Genomic DNA, 10159 nt, shown 5'->3' on the forward strand with positions numbered 1-10159 from the left:
CGTAAAAAAAGGTAATTTCAGCAAGACAACATAACCTAATATAAAAAGATAATTCTTTGCGAGAAATGATGGGCGGCGATCCTCTCACATCTGTCATGTAGTACTAGAGCAATGATATAGAAAAGGGGATGAGACATTAGTTATGGAGGCAGGGTGCCGGCTACTGTTGTAGCATGACGCTTGAAACCTAATTAGTTGAGCTTTTTGTATGGTACCTTATACCGCGGTCATTTCGCACGGTTAGGCTCCTACCAGTAGATCTCACACCACCCATATTTTCTGAGATGTGTGTTAGCTATGGCCCATCTAGATGTATAACAGTAGTATAATTGTTGTATATTTTTTTTCATCAAATCAGTGTCAGTTTGATGGGTCCAAAGTACTTACTTTTGCCACAAAAGATGTGCATGCATGTACCTTTGTTCTCTCTCCATCCCAAACAAATCCCTTGACTTTACTTCATCTTAGCCAATCGCTCATACTTTTAAAACTATAAACTCATTTTTTGAAACTTTTTATATATTTGGACTCTTGGCATCAAGCCCTTTAGAACTAGACCAATTTTGGATACATTTCTAACATGTTTGAATTTTGACATTTCACATTTCATACGTCAAAAAAACACATCTCACTAAAAATATGAAACAACCCAATTTCACTAGAAATATGTGAAAACAACTTGTTTCACCGAAACATATATACTTAACCAAAATATGAAACTGAAATGTCAATTTGTGAAACTAATTATTTGAAAATGGGTAACCGTTTTCTTAAGAGTGAAATATATTATTTAAAAAAATATGCAAATGAAACAGATGTGATTTTTGTGAAACAAGCCAGTGAAATGTGAAATGTGCCTTCTGAAAGTGAAAAAATGCATTTTCTGGGCCAAATCAGTATCAGTTTGATGGGCCCAAAGTACTTCCTTTTGCCAAGAAAGATGGGCATGGAACTCTCTTCTCTCTCTCAATGCCAAACAAGTCCATTGACTTTATTTCAACTTAGACAACTTAAATCACTCATATCTTTTAAACAATAAACTCGTTTTGAAACGTTTTATATATTTGGACTCCTAGTGTCAAGCCCTTTAGAACTAGACTAATTTTGGATACATTTCGAACATGCTTGAATTTTGACGTTTCACATTTCATACGTGAAAACACATATTTCGCTACAAAAATATGGAACAAACCAATTTCACTAGAAATACGTGGAAACAACCTGTTTCACCGAAACGTACTTAACCCAAATATGAAAATGAAATGTCAAGTTGTGAAACTGATTATTTGGAAATGTGTAACAGTTTATTTCAAAATAGTGAAATATGTTATTTTATAAATATGTAAATGTAGTAGATGTGATTTTTGTGAAACAAGACAGTGAATGTGAAATGTACCTCCTGAAAGTGGAAAAAATGTTAAACTGAAATGTCAACTTGTGAAATTTAAATGTTTGAAATGTGTAATAGTTTATTTAAAAGGAGTGAAATGTGTTATTTCAATAATGTGAAACTGAAATTAGTGATTTTCTGTAAAACAAGCCAGTGAAAAGTGAAATGTAACTTCTGAAAGTGAAAGACAATATGAACTGAAATGGCAACTTGTGAGACCGATCATTTTCAAATGTGAACGGTTTATTTTAAAATAGTGAAATATGTTCGTTCAAAATTTTGCAATTGAAGTAGATATGATTTATCTGATATAAGCCAGTGAAAAGTAAAATGTAAGTTCTGAATGTGAAAAACAACATAAAACCGAAATAAGAACTTTTGAAACTGATTCAAGTCATTTTATTCATAAGATTTCAAGCGAGTGAAATATGCTAAATGTGTTTCTTAAATTTTAAAATCACTTGAAATGTATCTGAAATCGGTCTTGTTTTAAAGGTCTTTGTGGCATGAGTTCAAATATATAAAAAAATTTAAAATCGAAAGTTTGGTTAAGATATATGAGTGATTTTAAGTTAGCAAAGGTGAAATAAATGGATGAATTAGTTTGGGAGAGAGAAGAGAAAGAATGGGAAGCACATGCATACAAGACACAGTGTCATCTGATCAAACGCTAACATTTGACGGGACCCATGTACCATGTTTGTAGGCTGTATAGCTATATATTTCCCAAACAGAATACTTCACTTTTTATACTATACAATGTTGCATGATCTTCAGACTACAACGATCGGCTCCAGATCAACCGGTACATGCTAGAACCGCTCAATTTTCCATTTCGTACCTTATACTACTATAGAGTGGAGGGAGCGGTACACTAATCGTTGATTTCCTGAGGTTAGCATAGTCTCGTTATAAACGTAACAACATTTCCTGATCGCCGTTGCTACTGCCGTCGTACCACGCGGTTGGTTATCCCTATTCGCCACCCTCAGAACAACTCCCTGGTTACCGGCTCCATGATTCCCTAGTCAAACGCGTGGTCGTCTCTGACCCTGGTCCTCCAGTCACGGGCAATCTTTTCGAAAATCGTTTTAGAAGTGGGGAAGAGGAAAGCGAGAGGCATATGGTGAATAATGTAATGCAAGAGATGAGAGTTTTATGATGGGTACTTGGTATGTCTTGACTTGGCGTAGATCTTCCCAGCAACGGCGCCAGAAATTCTTCCTGGTACTTCTTGAGCTTACGTTGGTTTTTCCCTTGAAGAGAAAAGGGTGATGTAGCAAAGTAGAGATAAGTATTTCCCTCAGTTAGAGAACCAAGGTATCAATCCAGTAGGAGAAAACACACAAGCCACCAATACCTGCACAAACAATCAAACAACTTGCACCCAATGTGGTAAAGGAGTTGTCAATCCCTTCACAGTTACATGCAAAAGTGAGATCTGATAGAGATATATAAACAAAAGTAAAATAATTTTGGGTTTTTTGGTTTATAGATCTGAAAGTAAAAGACTGCAAAATAGTAGATCGAAAACTAATATGATGGAAAATAGCCCCGGGGGCCATAAGTTTCACTAGAGGCTTCTCTCATGAAAACTATCGAGCAATTGATTGAAAAGCGCAAAGTTCTGATGATATCCAAGGCAATGATTATGAAATATAGGCATCACGTCCGTGTCAAGTAGACCGACTCCTGCCTGCATCTACTACTATGACTCCACACATCAACCGACTCCTGCCTGCATCTAGAGTATTAAGTTCATGAAGAACATGATAACGCTTTAAGCAAGATGACATGATGTAGAGGAATAAACTCAAGCAATATGATGTAAACCCCATCTTTTTATCCTCGATGGCAACAATACAATACATGCCTTGTTGTCCCTACTGTCACTGGGAAAGGAAACCGCAAGATTGAACCAAAGCTAAGCACTTGTCCCATTGCAAGAAAAACCAATCTAGTTAGTCAAACTAAACCGATAGTTCAAACAGAATTACAAAGATATCAAATCATGCATATAAGAATTCAGATAAGATTCAAATAATATTTATAGACAAACAGATCATAAATGCACAATTCATCGTTTCTTGACAAACACACCGCAAAAGAAGATTGCATCCGATAGATCTCCAAGGACATTGAGGAGAACATGGTATTGAAAACCAAAGAGAGAGAAGAAGCCATCTAGCTACTAGCTATGGACCCGTAGGTCTGTGGTAAACTACTCACGCTTCGTAGGAAGGGCAATGGAGTTGATGTAGAAGCCCTCCGTGATTGAATCCCCCTCCGGCAGGATGCCGGAAAAGGCCCCTAGATGGGTTCTCACAGGAACAGAAGATTGCGGCGGTGGAAAAGTGTTTTCGTGGATGCCTCTGGTGGTTTGGGAATATTTGTGAATATATAGGACAAAGAATTAGGTCAGGGGGTGTTGGGGTAGGCCACAAGGCTGGGGGCGCACCCACCCCCCTAGCTAGGGCGAGCCCCTGTGCCTTATGGCAATAGTTAATTCTTATGTCCATATTTTGTTTCCAGTGGTTAATACTTGCCACCAGAAATTTGAACATTCGTGTGCAGGTGAACAGATGCCTCACTTGAAGTCACTATAGGCCAACCAAGTGAACCAAAATCAATTAAATATTGTTAGAGGCAAACCAAATTACCGAGGTGAGGAATCTGCACGTAGAGATAAATATATGTATAGTTATGCAGTTCCGACACTAATGTAAATATCAATATTCTATTGGTTCCCCAACATCAACTTTTGAATATGAATGTATTTGTTCAACATTTTAAGCCATATTTCCTGTTCATTCATCCGATATGTGAATGTTTCCTGCTCATGAAAGGCAGGAAGTCCCGCATAAATGCGCGGAGTATAATCTATTTTTCAAAAGTGTTAGTATATTTAAAAAGAATGCTCATGCATCTAGAACGTGTTTACCAATGTAATTAATTTGAAAAGCTGTTCACATGTTTTAGGAAACGTTCAAATAAATTTTAAAGAAAAAAACATTTCAAGACAATGTTCTTGTGTTTTAAAATTTTATATAATTTAAAAAATCATACATTTTAAAAATGTTTCACACTTCTTAAAAAAGCGTATTTTTTTGAAAAGTCTTCATGCATTTGAGAAAAGGTTCACTCATTATTTTAAAATGTTCACACTTTTTGGAAAACACATCTAAAAAAGTGTTCATGCATTCAAAAAAATTTCACGCGTTCTAGATATTTTTTATGCACTTTTTAAAACTGTTCGTTACTTTTATAAAATGTTCAAAATTTTAAATTATTTAATTTCTAACAAGGGAAAAGAAAGGGAAAAATGAATAAGTAGATGAAAAATAAAAGGAGAACAAGAAAAAGTAAAAAAAAGATAAATAGAAGGAAAAAAACACAAGGAACACAAAAAATGTGCAACGACATACCCACATTATCCCAGAGAAAACCAAACTATCCATGAAGATTCATGTAAAATCGTACGCATCATCAGTACTTAGGCCACGATGTATGCCTCATACGACTTGGACACTCTCTTGATATTAGCATTGTATAAGCAACAAATAATATTTGCTCCCATACCACATCACTGCCACAAACCAATATGCATCTAAAAAAAGAAGCTCATGTTGACGATCCCTCGAAAAAAGAAAAGAAAAATAGGAGAGATAGATACACAAGCCTTAACCTACATCGATCCGACCACCCCACAAAGAAACTACGTCTAACCAATCAACCTAAAATCACCTTACGGAGTAGGTAACAATAGCCAAGCGTGGCGGAGCACGCCATCTCCTCTAGTCCCATTGAACGCTGGCCTAAGTCCTTATAACATCAGTGCCACTGCTGCTTTTAGTTTTTTTGCCATTGTCTAAATAACGGAGCCATGTTGAGGAAGCAACCCATCATTGAGCTCATGAAGAAACCAAGTTCTGAATAAGTCAGCATGCCTTTCTCTAATCTCTCGCCGTTTCACCATCACATAGAAAGAGCTACATGACAATTGTGATACCATTATAAGCACCTTAAAATGTAGTACAAGACTGAATCCATCAAAGATAGATGTACAAGAGTGAAGAATGTTGTGACTGCAGATGTACGCGCGGGGACGAATCTGAGCCGTTGCATAAAGATCTGACGGTAGTTCGAAAACTGACACTGAGGTGGAAAATAGTCGACCGATAAGTACACGCTCCAAGGACGAAGCAGCCCCCCGAACGGCCAAACCCCAGATCGCATCGCAGTCCAGCAGGAATGGCCGCCGCCGCCGCCGACGCCGCGAAGCTCTCGGTCTCCATTCAGGCCTTCGCGGCACTCCTCGACTGCTGTGCGGCCGCCGGCGGGGACTGCGACGGGATACTCCTCAGCCGTGCTGCCCTCCCCCCTTCCTTCTCCGACGACGATCCGGCCCCAACCCTACACATCTACGTCACCGGCCACTCCTCGCTCGCCCGACCCTCCGCCCTCTCCAACGCACTTAGCTGCTTCAAGCCCTACTTCCCCGCCCGCTCGGGCACGGCCACCATCGGCTTCTTCTCCTCCCGCCACAGCGCGTGCACGACGCGCCGCCCCTCCATGCGCGAGGCCGCCGTCGCCCGCTCCCTATCCAAATCTCTGGCCCTCGCCCACCCCGTCGTGTTTCTCCTCTTAGCCCCCTCTGTCGCCTCCGACCTCTCCATCCACTCGTTCGCCCACCGCGCCTTCCTCCTCAGTTGATTCCCGCCTCGTCCCCACCTCCCTCACGATCGTCAACGTGGGTCCTCGTTACCGGGGCCAGTACCAGTGCCACACCTTCGCCCTGGAGTCGCCAATGCCGCGGCTGCCGCCTCCGCCGGCAAACATCAGAGAGCAAGCAACCGAGGAGGAGATGTATTCCGGGATGCTAAGGAGGTTGGATAGGCTTGCTCAGGAGGCGGAGGAGTGCAATAAGCGTCTGTTCCGTCAGGTCCGAGTTCGCTCAATGCTTTGCTTCATGTGTTTCTGTAAAATTCATTTGTTTGGGTACGTGGAAATATGCATCGCTTTGGTTGTCCATCGGTTATTAGACTCACATGAAACAACATTTGCATGGCAAGCAATATCGTGCACATATTTTAGTCAGAATCCAAGGAATTTTGGCATGTTAGTTGGCAAACTGGATATAACTTATTAGGTCTGATTGTCAAGACTTGACTCCCCCTTCAAATGCTAAGGTAGAGTTTTCATATGAAATAGTTACCAGATAAAAAGGTTAAACCGGTCTCTGTTGGACGTGCTGATTCGAACAGCAGGGGGCCCACTACTAATAACAACTTCTTTCTGCGTGATCTATTTTTGCCTGTTTAAATCAGATCTTATTCATTAGAGAAACCCCTTGCTTTTCTTGTTAACCTATAAGTGCTCATAAATTGTGTGAACAATGTAGCATTTGTTTGTTCAAAAGAGATTGCATTGCTTGGATATGTAATATGCTTGCAGTGCATATACATGGCCCGTGTGTGCAATTCTGCATGTACAGGACATAGAGTGTCAGTTCATCTTATTGCAGCATTTATAGATTTTGCTATGTTTCCCTTAATCTGCGCATGCCATCTCTCTTTCAACAAAATTTGAATTCTTGCTAGCATCTGTCAGAATCTCATGAGGTCTGAGCTGCAAAATGTGAAAATTAGATTGGGACCTCATAAGTGAGTTGGAGAAGTAGCTAATATGTCATTCCACATACATCCTTTTGGAAAGCTCATTTCGAGAGCATTTCGATGTCTTTTGTCATAAATGTGACAATTGGAACTATCAAAAGTCAAAACAAAGTGGTAGTTTCCTTTTTCCGGATGATTAGTTGGTAACACTTTGAGTAGTTACATGTACAAGCTATGCTATTTTGTTAGTTTAAGTGTTGACCTACAGCTATAGGAAGTATTGTGCAATGTACAGTTGCAACTAAACTACTGAAGTGTTCATTAATCTTGTATTCTCTCTGTCCGGGTTTAGTAGGCCCCCTCTAATTTTTGGGTCAAAGTACCATAGATTTAACTAATAAAGTGTAAACTATATTTCATAAAAAATTATACCGTCAAAAACTCTTTCGAATACAAATCCAGCAGTATACTTTTTGTTCATATTTTTTAGTCAATTGACCCAAAATACGAGGGGGGGGGGGGGCTAATAAATCCGGATGGAGGGAGTTCTTGAACCAATTGCCATTTTTATTGCTGACTGAAATGGTTACATCCTTCATATATTTGATTTAAAGGTTGATTTACAGATTAGGAGTCAATATTCTACTTTATATTGCGTGCATGTTGCTGGATAAACTATGTGTGGTTGGACCATTGATAATGTTGGTCTATGCTAGCGTATAGGTTTATTGGTTGATATGCGTGCACCTGTCTCTGTCTTGAACTTCAGTTTGTTTGAATGTGATATCGATAACCATTATCCATGTAGTTTTGCATTAAAGGGAGCATCATCCAAACATGAACTAGAATGAGACATTTACAGATTCAGGTTTTAACATGTCTTCAGATTTAACAGGATGCATTGTTGTATGCTATTCTTATCATTTTGTTGTTGCTATCTCTACCAGTTCATTCCTTCACCATCAGTTTTGCAAGGATTATCTTTAGATATGTTATTGAGATCACTGGCCCCCTAGTCACTGGCGCCGTGCAGCAGGTCATGGAGACGATGCACGCACCCATCTACTTTGAGACCTAGAACGACCACGACGACATGCCCGCCGTGCTGCCCACCGTCATCAACTCCATCTGCCGCAACAACGTCTACCTCAAGAGTGGCCTTGCCACCCCCGTCGGCACAGGCGTCTCCGCCCTCAACATGCAGCTCCGCAAGGAGCTCTCCCTCTTCACCTCCCTCGTACAGTGATAAGATCAGAATCTTATTCTCAGTCGGACAGATCAATCCAACATTCAACTTCATAGGTCTGTTTCTTTTTTCAGTTAATCCCAATTTGGACAACCACAAGTTGACAATTTACATAATTCCGATTTGCACCATGCTTCATTTTTAGGATCTGCTCATGTGCACCTTCAGTCTGAATCAAAAGGTTGGAAAGAACTATAGTCGGTGTGTAAAACCCTGGTCCCGCTCTCTACTTATATAGAGCTATTGTAAGAGAGGGCATGCAAGCAACTGAACCAATGACCTCTAGGTCCAGCAGCATGAATAGGCTAATCAGGAATTTAAGATGGAAAAATATTGGTCATGGACTGGTTATTATTAACAAAAGAAAAAATAAGATAACACAATAGTGTTCATGGATCAGGATGGTTACTGGTGAACTTTAGTCTTAACTGTGCAAATCAATCTATCAAAAGAAATAGAAGGAAATGAATTTGTTGACTAGGACAAAGTTACTTCACAACTTGCATTGCAGCAGCGAACAACAAACGGGAGAGTCATTCATCCAGTTTCCAAATACATACGAATGTGGTTCAGGTGAACATGCAGATCATTACAGGAAATAAATCGAAAGAAATGTGAAAATGTAGGTAATCCCAAGCATAGGTAACTTATTCTTAAATCCACGGATTTGCCACCACAGGAGTGACTCACAAGTGACCACGATCCACAACTAGTACATGAAAGCAAACGAATTGAAGTTACTACGGACTAAGTATAATCACAATAGCAGACCCTTTTTAAATAACACTGTTCAAAGCGCCACAAAGGCATGGACTAGAACCTCAAACTTCCAGAAGAAAACCAAGCTGCGTACATAGAAAATCTGACCCATATTCAACACCTGACTCATATGAAGGTACCAACCGGTCGGGTGCAAACTCGGTAGGCAATCACGGTGCTGCTTTTAGCAAACCATCTGACAACTATTCCGTGTAACTGGGGACATAAGGATCGCATCGGAGATTAAAATCCCTCTCAAAAACTGAAGATGACACAAGATCTCTGGTTTTCCATATCGTATGACACAAGCTTTTCATTCCACGCAAAGACATGGAAAAAAGATCGATTTGCATTCCATATCGACTGCGAGAAATGTACAAATCTCATTGTGGGCTGTCGTCTTTGAATGGATGCGATGTGTTGAATCTCCACAACGTGCCCTTTTTATATTGGTATATATGAATTAACTTTTGGTGAGTAACTAGATTTGCAAGATCAAATAGAAGGGGAAAATGGTTCAATTTTATTAGTTGCTTCGGAAAAAATAGAACACACTACGCAGATGTCATGAAAAATATTGTATCATAATATTTCTTTTTCTATTTGTCCATCGACCAGATCGGCTTTGCACGGAGCGCCCAACTCAAAAGTGAACAATGTAACCTGCAAATGATATTAAAAATCTCTTAATTAACTAATTTCCATACATGGAGATAGTAAGTAAGCAAAGATATGTGACAATATAAAGATTTTTTTCTCAAACAAAACACATATAAAGTTATAAACACATCAAGTATACGTTAATAGCAACAGCAAAACAAACCTGCACAGTTATCTCCTTCATGCAAGGCGTTGCCGCACGAACGGGTGACGGCAGCCCACCTCCGTAGATTGATCTGAGCCAAATCTGCAGCGGTAAACGCATTGCAAATTGCCAGGAGGTTTACTGAACGCGTCACTACTTGGCAGCATGCGTGGCTTGGTTCGAATGGCCAGTGCGCACCTTTCCTAATATTGAACTTACAGTGTTCCATCACCTCATCTTTTTCGATGGCAGCTCGAGACTTACTTGCCCATGTATGGTTTGAAAAAAAAAAGACCGTCACAAAAACTACGAGGTAGAACATGGCAACTGCTCTAGCACTAGCC

General features: G+C 39.9%; 1 pseudogene; it reads left to right on the plus strand.

The window, feature by feature from the left end:
• The first annotated feature begins 5641 nt into the window (after nt 1-5641).
• LOC119350815 lies at nt 5642-8083 on the plus strand (annotated as a pseudogene).
• Nucleotides 8084-10159: the final 2076 nt, after the last annotated feature.

The sequence above is a fragment of the Triticum dicoccoides genome, chromosome 1B (assembly GCF_002162155.2).
Source record: "Triticum dicoccoides isolate Atlit2015 ecotype Zavitan chromosome 1B, WEW_v2.0, whole genome shotgun sequence".
In the NCBI taxonomy this organism is placed as follows: domain Eukaryota; kingdom Viridiplantae; phylum Streptophyta; class Magnoliopsida; order Poales; family Poaceae; genus Triticum; species Triticum dicoccoides.